Here is a 13,668-nt window from a genome sequence, read left to right on the forward strand (position 1 = left end):
TAACACTCACTCACTTATTTACTTACTCACTAACATATTACTCTTATACATTAACACTTACTAATTTACTCACTTATTTACTTACTAACATATTACTCTTATACATTAACACTCAATCGCTAATTTACTCACTTATTTACTTACTCACTAACATATTACTCTTATACATTAACACTCACTCACTAATTTACTCACTTATTTACTCACTCACTATTACTCTCATACAGACTCTCACTCACTTATTTACTTACTCACTCACTAGTTTACTCACTTATTTACTAACTCACTAACACATTACTATTATACATTAACACACTCTCACTAATTTACTCACTCAATAACACTCTCATACATTTAGACTCTTACTTATTTACTAACTCTTTAACACATTACTCTTTTACGTTAACACACTCACTAATTTACTCACTCAATAACATTACTCATACATTTAGACTCTTACTTATTATACTCTTTTCTCACCCACTCACCTACTGACTCACTGACTCACTCACTCGTTCACTTAATTCACATCACATTCACAACTTACTCAGTCACTAATGTATTTCCTCTCATACATTACTACTCTTTACATTATTACTCATTAATTTACTCATTCATTCATTTACTCACCCACTCACTCAATAATTTACTCACTTATTTACTCATTTACCCACTCACTAACATATTTACTCTTATACATGAACACTCTCACTCACTATTTTGGTCATTCATTTACTAATTCATTTACTCACTGAAAACTCATTAATTCACTCACTCAAGAATTTACTCTCACTTAATTCACAACTAGGTAAAGAAGTAACTTATTTACTCAGTTACTAACCTATTTACTCATACATTATCACACTCACTTACACATTCACTCACTCACTAATTTAATCATTAATTCACTCACTCACTCGGGACAATTTACCCAACCAGGAATTTTTGAAATCAAAATACAGGAAGGAACTCTACACATAATCATGGGGAAGACACAACCCCACACAAACCATCACCTAGACCTGTGCAGCACCAACACTACCTGCTGTGCCACCATGTCAGGCCTATGTGTGTAAAGTAGTTATTTTCTATTCTATTCACACCTTGTGATAATCACAATAAAATGGATTTTAAGCAATTTCTGCACTTCCGGTGTGTATTGTCTGTACTGTGTAAATGGGTGTTGCCTTGCAATAAACTGTCAATAAACTGTCATCAGTGTTAAATGGTGGTCTTAGACCCATGACAGCCCTTACCAGGATAAATTGGTTAGAGAAAATGAATGAATAAATAAATGAATGTATATTCTGGTTAAATTCAATGTATAATGTTTTAACATTTTAACAATTGGATATGCATGATAATGGACATGTTAACAGTAGATGGCACTAGATTATCAGAGACCAGAGTCTTGCGTCTCGTATTCTGTAACTTTTACTGGTCTTTCAGAGAAAAATGGGTTACCTCCCTCCCCCAGTGTTTATCCCTATACAGACATAAACCACCCTTGGGAAATACCTGTATGTTAACTACTAAACGGCATTAGAGAGAAACTGTAAAGGTCATTACAGGCTATGTTTCTGAATTCATAACAAGTTCATAGTGAAACATTACTATGCAGTGTGCATATTCTAAAAGCACCTAAAAGCGAGAGAATATTATTAGAAGAGTCGGGTCATGAGAACTGTATCACTTGCTGTTTGCAACAGGGAGTACCAAGGACACTTTCCCATAAAAAAAAAACTGAATCAATAACCCATTTAGATTGCACAAATAAAGTCTCAACTTTTTCAGCCATCATTGAGGAAATAATGAGATGTAGAAAATAGATGAGGCTGCGCATAACTATGCCTAATCTGCCATTAAACACAATTTTTCAAAACATTAATCATATATGCAAGCCCAAGAGTTATCATAGGGTGTTTCACTCTGATTTTCATTTAGGAAAAATATCACATCAGAATTGATGTGTTTTAAAAATGAAATATGAAATAAGTATGAAAATTTAAAGCACACATTAGATAGATTGTGTGTTTGACCCAAAAAGAGTCTTTTATGTGTAAATGATTGATGTGATTTGAGGATTGTAAGCTAAATATAAACCAAACCTGTCATTTTGCTGTTAATAAGTGTACCAGGCAGAGCGTCTGTGTTTTTAAATACAGTGGTACCTTAAAACTTAATGTTAATTGTTTCTGGGAGTGGCGTTGAGTTTCAAGGTATTTTTTCCCATAAGGATGTACGGGAAACCGGTTAATGCGTTCCATGGTCCTGTGGAACTGCATATATTTTAGGCTCATGTAAAATAATTGGGGTTGTTTTTGACACTTATAAACTGAAAATTACACAAATATAATATAAACACACTAAAATACAATTGAAAACAATTAAAAATAAATTACTGCACAAAGCTTAACGTGACATTCTACTAAAATGTGCATAGAATTTCATTAATGATGAGCATTTTAGACTCTCTCAAAACAAAAAGCTGATTCTCACAATCTCAACCCCTCGAGCTATAACACAAGTTTAAAAGTGAAACAGGAGAAAAATCCAGATAAACACACATACAGTGTATCACAAAAGTGAGTACACCCCTCACATTTCTGCAGATATTTAAGTATATCTTTTCATGGGACAACACTGACAAAATGACACTTTGACACAATGAAAAGTAGTCTGTGTGCAGCTTATATAACAGTGTAAATTTATTCTTCCCTCAAAATAACTCAATATACAGCCGTTAATGTCTAAACCACCGGCAACAAAAGTGAGTACACCCCTTAGTGAAAGTTCTTGAAGTGTCAATATTTTGTGTGGCCATCATTATTTCCCAGAACTGCCTTAACTCTCCTGGGCATGGAGTTTACCAGAGCTTCACAGGTTGCCACTGGAATGCTTTTCCACTCCTCCATGACGACATCACGGAGCTGGCGGATATTCGAGACTTTGCGCTCCTCCACCTTCCGCTTGAGGATGCCCCAAAGATGTTCTATTGGGTTTAGGTCTGGAGACATGCTTGGCCAGTCCATCACCTTTACCCTCAGCCTCTTCAATAAAGCAGTGGTCGTCTTAGAGGTGTGTTTGGGGTCATTATCATGCTGGAACACTGCCCTGCGACCCAGTTTCCGGAGGGAGGGGATCATGCTCTGCTTCAGTATTTCACAGTACATATTGGAGTTCATGTGTCCCTCAATGAAATGTAACTCCCCAACACCTGCTGCACTCATGCAGCCCCAGACCATGGCATTCCCACCACCATGCTTGACTGTAGGCATGACACACTTATCTTTGTACTCCTCACCTGATTGCCGCCACACATGCTTGAGACCATCTGAACCAAACAAATGAATCTTGGTCTCATCAGACCATAGGACATGGTTCCAGTAATCCATGTCCTTTGTTGACATGTCTTCAGCAAACTGTTTGCGGGCTTTCTTGTGTAGAGACTTCAGAAGAGGCTTCCTTCTGGGGTGACAGCCATGAAGACCAATTTGATGTAGTGTGCGGCGTATGGTCTGAGCACTGACAGGCTGACCCCCCACCTTTTCAATCTCTGCAGCAATGCTGACAGCACTCCTGCGCCCATCTTTTAAAGACAGCAGTTGGATGTGACGCTGAGCACGTGCACTCAGCTTCTTTGGACGACCAACACGAGGTCTGTTCTGAGTGGACCCTGCTCTTTTAAAACGCTGGATGATCTTGGCCACTGTGCTGCAGCCCAGTTTCAGGGTGTTGGCAATCTTCTTGTAGCCTTGGCCATCTTCATGTAGCGCAACAATTCGTCTTTTAGGATCCTCAGAGAGTTCTTTGCCATGAGGTGCCATGTTGGAACTTTCAGTGACCAGTATGAGAGAGTGTGAGAGCTGTACTACTAAATTGAACACACCTGCTCCCTATGCACACCTGAGACCTAGTAACACTAACAAATCACATGACATTTTGGAGGGAAAATGACAAGCAGTGCTCAATTTGGACATTTAGGGGTGTAGTCTCTTAGGGGTGTACTCACTTTTGTTGCCGGTGGTTTAGACATTAATGGCTGTATATTGAGTTATTTTGAGGGAAGAATAAATTTACACTGTTATATAAGCTGCACACAGACTACTTTTCATTGTGTCAAAGTGTCATTTTGTCAGTGTTGTCCCATGAAAAGATATACTTAAATATCTGCAGAAATGTGAGGGGTGTACTCACTTTTGTGATACACTGTACATGTGGAGCTTTCAGAGTGAATCTGACGGTTATTCCACACAAATGCAGGTTCGTCTCATATTCACACTTTGATGACGTCTTATTGCACCGCTTAAGCCAAGCGCAGAACAAAGCGGCTGTTCATTGTTAATTTGAAGTTAAATAAATCAATTTTTAAAAAGCGGTAAAAAAAGGTGAACATGTTAAGGGGAAATGTTGAGTTTAAGGGTACAAATTTCTCGACAAAGGGCGTTGAGTTTCAAAGATTTAGAGTTTAGGGTACGCTGAGTTACAAGGTACCACTGTATTGAATTATAATACCGCAGCACAGTGAAAAAACAGGTACACGGACCCGATTCACCCCTTGTCTACAGTCAATGTTTATAAGGAGTCTGGCATGTTCTTTTCCCAATGCTCTCTGGTTTCCACCTGGCTTTAACAGTTTTGTAAAAAGTGGATTTATCTGATCTAAACTGCAGATAGGTTTGAGCAAGTGCATAAACGTAGTGTTGAGTGTCCTGAGATAAATTCAGGATATCTAGGATGTAATAATAATAATAATAATGAACAAGATAATAATAATAATAATAATACACAACAACAACAATAATAATAATAATAATAATACTAAAAGGATAACATTAATTATTATAATAATAATTATTAAAAAATAATAATAGGATAATTATTATTATAATAATTATTATAATAATAATTATAAAAATTTATCATAATAAACAAGATAATAATAATAATAATAATAATAGATAAATAAATGGATAGATAGATAGATATTTATCTATTTAAAGATTTTTTTAAAGTACAAGATATTTCTTGTGTAATTTCTTAATAATTAGCATAATAATATAAGAATTAAATAAAAATAATAACTTATTAACACATTACAATAACTGATCAACACTGATCATTTTTATTTTATTTTCATTAACTGTTTTATCCTGGTCGGCGTCACGCCGGGTCTGGTTCAGACAGGCAGGAATACCCTGGACGGGGTGTCAATCGTGTCTATGAAGAGGCCCAAACAGCCAATTGTGGGTGCGTGGGTGGCACAGCTGTCTATTATACTATCACGGTACCACTGAGATACAGGTTTAGATCAGTATAATACCTAAAACACACATATGCAGCTAGATAGATATAGCTATCTATCTATCTATCTATCTATATCTATCTATCTATCTATCTATCTAACAACCTGATTTTAATTCTTGCTTCTGATCCCTGTCTATGAGGAATTTCCATTGTTCTTCTTGGGTCTGTGTGTGTGTGTATAGGGCAGTTGTACCCCGCTTTCTTCTAACCTTTCAAAAACATGTTGAAGTTGGCGTGGCTGCTCCAGATAGTGAGAGAATATGAGTGTGGGGTGCTTTGTAATGGATTGGTGCCATGTTCAGGTGCCTTGTGTTTCCTAGTGATGTTAAATGCAACACTTAACAGGTTAAAGAGGTTAATAATAAATACATGCAAAATAAATACATGCAAAATAATAATAATAATACAATAATAGTAAAAAAAATAATAATAATAGTTATGATAATAATAGTACTACTAATAATAGTAGTAGTAGTAAAAAAAATAAAACAATAATACAATAATAGTAATAATAATAGTAAAAATAATAATAGCGATAATAATAGTAATAATAATAGTGATTATAATAGTAATAATAGTAATACTAATAGTAGTAAATAATAATAATAGTAATAATAGTAGTAAATAATAATAATAATAATAGTAATAATAATAGTAAAAAAAAAATATAATAATAGTAAAAACAATGATAATAATAATAATGATAGTAAAATAATAATAAGAGTAATAATAATAATAATAATAGTAAAAATAATAATAATAACAAGGTGTCATACTGACCAGTCTTGAAGTCCTTTATTATTGAAGTAATTCATTAACTTCTATCATCCTAGGAGTTCCTGCTGTAATTCCAGCTCTTTGCCAGGTCTGCTCGAGTCAGCTAGTTTAACTGGTGTTAGTGGACTCTCACTCCAGGCACTCCAACTGTAATAGATAGCAAGTGGCAATTTGTGGGGGGCTAATGTTGCTGCCACACCACAGATGTTAGTAACACCAAGTCAAGTTAAATATCTTCCCTGCAAGTGCATAACTGAGACTTCAGAACAGCAAGATGCCCAACATAACGGTCTCTGAACCTGAGGATTGCAAGCCAAGCAAATAGCCACAGTCGCTGCCCTACTCAACACTTCTATTGCTGGAGAAAATATTACTGACTCTTTAAACCTATTGACAATTTTTTACCTTACTATCTGTACCACGTCTTTCACATAAGTACGAGTTCAGGGTTAGAGAGTAAGAAAGTGGGATCATAGGTCCTCATAAATGGTGCAACTGCTGCCCCTGCTGGCTGACTGATGGCGCCTGCACAGGCTGAGGAATAATGCTGATGGGGGTGTGGCCCTCCGTACACAGTGCCCGTCGGTGTATTCTCGTGCAGGTGAAAAATGCAGTCTGTACTGACCGTACGTGCCGGAGGGGGCGTATGTCAGTTGAGAGGCGTCCTCAGTCAGCGGTGAAGGGTCGAATCAGTATAGAGGACGCAATCAGGGTAATTGGACACGACTAGATTGGGGGGGGGGAATTGGGGGGAAAATAAATAAATAAATAAAAAAATTACTGAGGAAATGCCTTGGCAATAAAGCTTGAGTAAGAATGTTAGAAGGCTACGGTAATTTAAATAATTACTTCTTAATTACTTTAGGTCAATAGGCTACAACAGCAAACCACATGGGGTTCCACTCCTATAAAGCAAAAATATGTTTTCCACTCCGAATTCTGACCCCTATTTTATTTCCACGTTGCAGCACAAATTGAGATTTATCCAACCAGGCGTCTTTCTTCCATCCTTATCTTTCAGTCTTAGTGAGCCTGTGCTTATTGTAGAACAGATTTTTGTTCTTGGCTGAACCCAAAGGGGTCCTCTGTCGCAATAGCTAATTTGCCTGAACGTTAAAACTCAAACGATTATTTGAGTCGCATAGCCTTTCTGTCAGCTTGCACCAATCTGGCTGTTTTCCTTGTGTCTCTGTTATTAACAATGCATTTTAACCTGCAGAACTGACGCTTACTGGACATTTTAGTTTTTTTTAGTGTACTTACAGTATTGTGACAGTATACTGTCTAAGCAATTGAGGCTTAAGGGCCTTGCTCAAGTCCCCAACAGTGACAACCTGGCAGTGATGGGGGGTAATGGTGGGGCTTCAACTAGCGCTATTTTGATTACTAGTCCAGTACCTTAACCACTAGGCTCGAATACTGTAGTTTTAGGGTGTGTTCGAAAAGCTAGGGAGCTCTCTACATAGACAGCATTTTACATCATCCTATGCGCGCTCCTGAGAATGAGGCTGTTCGAAATCCTAGATGCCTTAATATGCAATCCCAGCATTCAGAGCGGCAGCACTTCTCTCACAGAAAAATAAAAAAACATGGCGGAAGGTGCGGAGAAACGAGTTATTTTCAAACGTAAATAAATTATTATTTATTTTTAACTTGTATAAAATTGCACAAGTGTTTTTATTTGCATGTTCAGGCTTGTCAGCGAATGTAACCGTTTTCGGTACATGGAGGGAGATCTTAGGTGACATGCCAGCGCGCTGTGCCACCCCATCCCATTGGTTTGAATGGCAAGATGCTAACTGTTAGCTTAGTAAGCGAAACCCAATGGCATCGCTGTCTAAGTAGCGTGTTCGAATAACCTGCTTTATAAGTCAATGACTTATTAGAATCCTCTCTACTGAGGCAGCTGCGTATGTAGGCAGTAAGACAGCAAGGCAGCTCCCTAGGTTTTCGAACACACCCTTAATGTATATTTCTGTGTATGAGACAGCATAAAAATCCCAAAAGACTGGCAGCTTCTGGCACCAGTAACACTGCCACAGACAAATGCTGCACACCCCCTCCACTCAACAGTAAAGGCACAGAAAAGTGTGTTTAGCAACCGGCTAAAAAAGTCACGCTGTGCTAAAAAACGGTACGTGAGGTCTTTTTTACCCCCTGCCATCAGACACTACAACGAGTCTCTTCACAGTCGAGGCAGCCAGATCTAATGTTGTTGGACTGATTAGGGATGTTTTTCTTAGAACTTAAATCACTTATACACTGACGTAACTTTATTCTAGAGACCCCAAACTTGCTGTCATGTTTTGTTACTGTCATTGTTATAATTATTATTGTTATTAATAATCTAGTGATGGTAATGGTAACTATAATGGTAACAACAAATGTGCATATTGATACTTTACACTATACTGTCTTGTACTCCATGCAGGGGGAACAATCCATGTAAAAAGACTAATTACAGTATAGATTTTAAAAGCTTCTTAATAAATGGTGTAATATAACACACAATATAATAATATAACAACAAAACAATGCAATAATAACATTTAATCACACTGACTGACCACAGTGCATGATCAGAACACTTCGTATTTAGCATAAGTGATACATTTAGGTTTCACTGGCTTTAGCAATAGTAGCATGTAGTAGGTATAGTTTTAATTAAGAGCTCAAATATTTCATATTGTTTTATTAAGTAAGCTCTAAAAATAATAATAAAATATTATTATTATTATTTTTTTTTTTTTAGATCGGTTAGTTGGGCCGTTTTCCTCTGACCTGTTATTAACAGGGCAGAACTGATGGTTACTGGACGTTTTGGTTTTTCAGATGATTCTGTTGTCTCTTGTCTGGGCGGCCGCATGAACGATTGGCTGGCATTCATAGGGTAGGATGAGCCGGACTGAGCGAATTACGATGAATAATGCTGATCAGGGTGTGGCTCTCCGTGCACAAAGCTGATCGGCATGTGAACTCACCTCGTGCAAGTGAAAAGATGCAGTCGGCTACGACTATGCACACATGTCGGAGGGGGCGTGCGACAGTCTTGCTCTCCTCAATCAAGGCGGGGGTCAGCTCCAGTAGAGAGGAAGCATAACGCGATTGGGTACAAATTGGAAGTGCTAAAAATCTGGAGAAAAGGGGAGAAAATGCATTAAGAAAATGTTAAAAAACCGACAGCAAAAAGTAATTCAGATCACATTTAAATATCAGTAGTTAATTTTATTGATTTAGGTAATAAATGTTAAACAAAGGGGGAAATCCAGGTAAAAAAGACTGATAGTGTTAATTGTGTGGACTAGGAGTCTGTGACATTTAGCATTTATACAGTATAATGCAAACACACAGTTAAATTGTGCCATATTCTAAGTTTCAAGTTTTTGCATTTAACCATAATTATACAACCCCAAATCAGAAAAAGTTGGGACAGCATGGAAAATACAAATAATAAAAAAAACAAGAATTTACTTTGACTTTTATTTTATTGCAGACAGGATGAACCTGAGATATTTCATGTTTTTGTCTGCTGATCTTCATGTCATTTATTAATAAACATCCATTCCTGCATTTCAGACCTGCAACACATTCCAAAAAAAGTTGGGACAGTAAAGCATTTACCACTTTGTAATGTTGCCATTCCTTTTCACCACACTTAAAAGAAGTTTTGGCACCGAGGAGACCAAGTGATTTAGTGTTTTAGCTTTTATTTTGTCCCATTCTTCCTGCAAACACGTTTTAAGATGTGCAACATCATTATTTAGTTTTTTCACCTCATTACTAGCACTAAATTGTCCCCGTTCCAACTTTTTTTGGAATGTGCTGCAGGCCTGAAATGCAGGAATGGATGTATATTAACAAAAGCTGAGCAGACAAAACATTAAATATCTTGGGTTCAAAACATCTGCAATCAAATCAAAGTCAAAGTAAATGTAAGGAACACTGCATTTTTTATTTATTTGCATTTTCCATACTGTCCCAACTTTTTCTGATTTGGGGTTGTAGATAAATACCCTTTCATACAGTATCATGTTTTCTTTAATGATATAGAAATCATTGAGAATAGAAGCCATTTCACAGGTGGAATTCTATTACACAGTGTAATCTATTATTAATCTAATGTCTTATTCAGATCAGAAATTATTTTAATCTAGAACATTATTGGGATTCTGAATAATTGAGGAAACCATTAAAAATAACACACCTTGGGCAAAGAATCTGATGACTTAAGTTTCTTCACGTCTCAAGATTTCAATTTATTTATCTGCAGTAATTCATCACCTGCACTAAACCCTGAGAAAACGATATTTATTCGTCCGCAGTTCCAATCTTTGTGTCATCCTTAACACGGGGGACTGCGGTCACTGCGAAAAGACAAATATCTCCATTTAGACTGTAGCAGTTAGTGAAAGACTCTCATCACTAAAAAGAGTGGGGTTTTTTTTTTCCTTGAAAAGGCCGAGCGTGACCCCAAAACACGACTCCCCAAAAAGAGGTATCGTTCCGTCTTTGATTGACAGGGTCTGCAGACGGCTCGTTGCACCCTTGTCCAAGCGGATTTGGGAGTCGATATGCTCTTTGAGGGAATTCTGCCTGACAGGCTTTCACCACCAAGGCCTGAAACCTGTTTTGTGCTCTTTTACTTTTCCTGGCAGAGCCAAAATGCATGAAAACCGTTGGCTTTCTGTTGAGACCAATGTGGCATTGCCATTGCTTGCACCTGTAGAGAGCACGCTGTGCTGTTTTTTATACACTAAATCAGTTACTGTGAGCCTAGTCAGTTAAAACAGGTACAGTTTATTCATGTGTCTATGACTTATGAAGACGCGTTTGCTGCATTGCACAAAAAACAGCATTAGCATTTTTTCAATAGTGTACAAAATGAATAAGTGTCACATAATCTATTGAAATATGATGACAGAGTGTTTGAGCTTCAGTTATGTTCTGCATTTCAAATTGTGCCCACACGACTGAAAAGCTTTTGTTTTAAACTCATTGTTTTTTTGTTTTTTTCTCTCTGACATCCAGGTGATTAAGAATTCTTTGCACATTTCTTAGCTTCCGCTCAAAGAACCGTCAAGAAAAGCCGCTAAGATGTACATAACTACTAATTCTTTCTTTCTGTGTGATGAAAAATGTGATTAGACAGATCCTAATGAAAATATTTCTCAAGTCAACATTAAAAGAGGAATCAAAAAGTCCCAGTGCAATAATAATTCGGGCGTTTTGATATGAGGGTAATAAAGAACAAGTGGCGTGTCTGTCAGCGTGATTGATTTCCACACGTACGAAAGGTCATCTCTCATTTCAAGCCAACACAGATAAAGTTTGGCAATGTGACTGGATTGATTGGAATCAGGAATATTTCTGTGATCTGTTCAGCATTGCAGAAGAACAGCAAAAATAGTGGGAGCAAATGTCTTTCAGATGTCCCACAAAAGCTCAGCTGAGGACAGCCTTGCTATCATAAAATGAAACACCTATGTTTTAAATAACCTTTAAATAACTGTCTCTGAATGGTACTTAACACTTTATATTACATCTGTAGTCAAATTAAAGCACTTTATATATTTATTTAAGTTAATTACTTACTTTTTCAGGACTGGAACCAGCAGTTGTGCAGACTGCTTATAAACACAGAGAAAAACTCCTGCTTTGCACTTTTTTTAGTTTCTTAAAGCAGCAAAATGTTTTATTTATTTAATTAAACTAATTATAAACTTTTTAAGTATTTGCTCTAGGCTCTGTAAATAAGATTAAAAAAAAACAACTAATTAAGGTGGCTGGGCAAAATAACCAACTAACTAACTACATACATACATACATACATACATAAATACATTTAAGTTTTAATTTAGTTCTCTAAATTGAATAAAAAACTAAACTAGGTGGCAGAACTAAATAACTACATACATACATACATACATACATACATTTAGGTTTTAACTTAGTTCTGTAAATAGAATAAAAAACTAAACTAGGTGGCAGAACTAACTAACTACATACATACATAAATAAATACATTTAGGTTTTTACTTAGTTCTGTAAATAGAATAAAAACTAAAGTTGGTGGCAGGGCTAATTAACTAACTAAATAACCAACTAACTACATGAATCAATAAATGAATAAGTAAATAAATACATTTAAGTTTTAATTTAGTTCTGTAAATAAAATAAAAAACTAAAGTAGGTGGCAGGGCTAACTACAAAAATAAATAAATGAATAAATACATAAATTAGTTTTGTAAATAGAAGAAAAAACTAAACTAGGTGTCAGGGTTAACTAAATAACTAACCAACTAACTACATAAATAAATAAATAAATAAATAAGTAAATAAATAAATACATTCGGGTTATAATTTAGTTCTGCAAATAGAATAAAAAACTAAAGTAGGTGGCAGGGCTAACTAACTAACTAACTAACCAACTAACTACATAAATAAATAAATAAATGAATAAATAAATAAATACATTTGGGTTTTAATTTAGTTCTGCAAATAGAATAAAAAACTAAAGTAGGTGGCAGGGCTAACCAACTAACTACATACACAAATACATACACACACATACATACACACAAATACATACATGCATACATACATACATACACACACATGCATACATGCATACATGCATACATACATACATACATACACACACAAATACATACATACATACACACATTCATACATTCATACATACATACATACATACATACATACATACATACACACATTCATTCATACATACATAAATTACGGTTTTAATTTAGTTCTGTAAACAGAATAAAAAAAACTAAACTAGGTGGCAGAACTAACTAACTAAATAAATTTAGGTTTTAATTTAGTTAGGCTTTGTAAATAGGATAAGAAACTAAACTAGGTGGCCGGAGTAAATAACTAACTAACTAACTAACTAACTAACTAAATAAATACATAAATAAATGAATAAATAAATAAATAAATAAATAAATAAATAAATAAATAAATAAATAAATAAATAAATAAATAAATTTAGGTTTTAAATTTGTAAATAGTATAAAAAAACTAAACTAGGTGGCCAGGCTAACTAACTAACTAACTTAATAAATAAATAAATACATTTAGGTTTTAATTTAGTTAGGCTTTGTAAATAGGATAAGAAACTAAGCTAGGTGGCCGGGCTAAATAACTAACCAAATACATAATAATAAATAAATGAATAAATCACTAAATAATAAATTAATTAATCAGAAATGCATATATATATATATATTAGGGCTGTCGAAGTTAACGCGATAATAACGCATTAACGCAATCTCAATTTAACGCGATTATAAAAATTAGTGCCGTTAACGCAAATTCTAGTTCATGTTGAGACTTGACTGGTAGAACAAACGTTTTAATGTCGGACTTGCCACCGTTGTTCATTTGCGGTTTGTTAACATAATGTTACCGAGCGTCGTAGTGTGGTAGTAATGCACTTGCATAATAAAGAAGCTGCCAGTCCTCCATTCACGTAACGCTAGGACGGACACTTAAAAATCCTCCTTTTGGAGTGAACTGGTTTCATTTTTGATCAATATTATTTACCATTGGCTCAGG

At 35.5% G+C, this 13,668-nt stretch overlaps 1 long non-coding RNA gene across 1 annotated transcript in view; it reads right to left on the reverse strand.

Moving 5' to 3' along the window:
• Nucleotides 1-10,677, reverse strand: part of LOC134331736 (uncharacterized) — a 38,600-nt gene extending 27,923 nt beyond the window's left edge. Inside the window, exons 1-3 of the long non-coding RNA XR_010015163.1 lie at nt 10,289-10,677; nt 9,066-9,217; nt 6,088-6,231 (exon numbers count right to left, since the gene is read on the reverse strand). This is a non-coding gene — a long non-coding RNA (uncharacterized LOC134331736). The remainder of the gene's footprint in view (nt 1-6,087; nt 6,232-9,065; nt 9,218-10,288) is intronic.
• Between the last annotated feature and the right edge of the window lie 2,991 nt (nt 10,678-13,668).

Source organism: Trichomycterus rosablanca, chromosome 17 (assembly GCF_030014385.1).
Source record: "Trichomycterus rosablanca isolate fTriRos1 chromosome 17, fTriRos1.hap1, whole genome shotgun sequence".
NCBI lineage: Eukaryota > Metazoa > Chordata > Actinopteri > Siluriformes > Trichomycteridae > Trichomycterus > Trichomycterus rosablanca.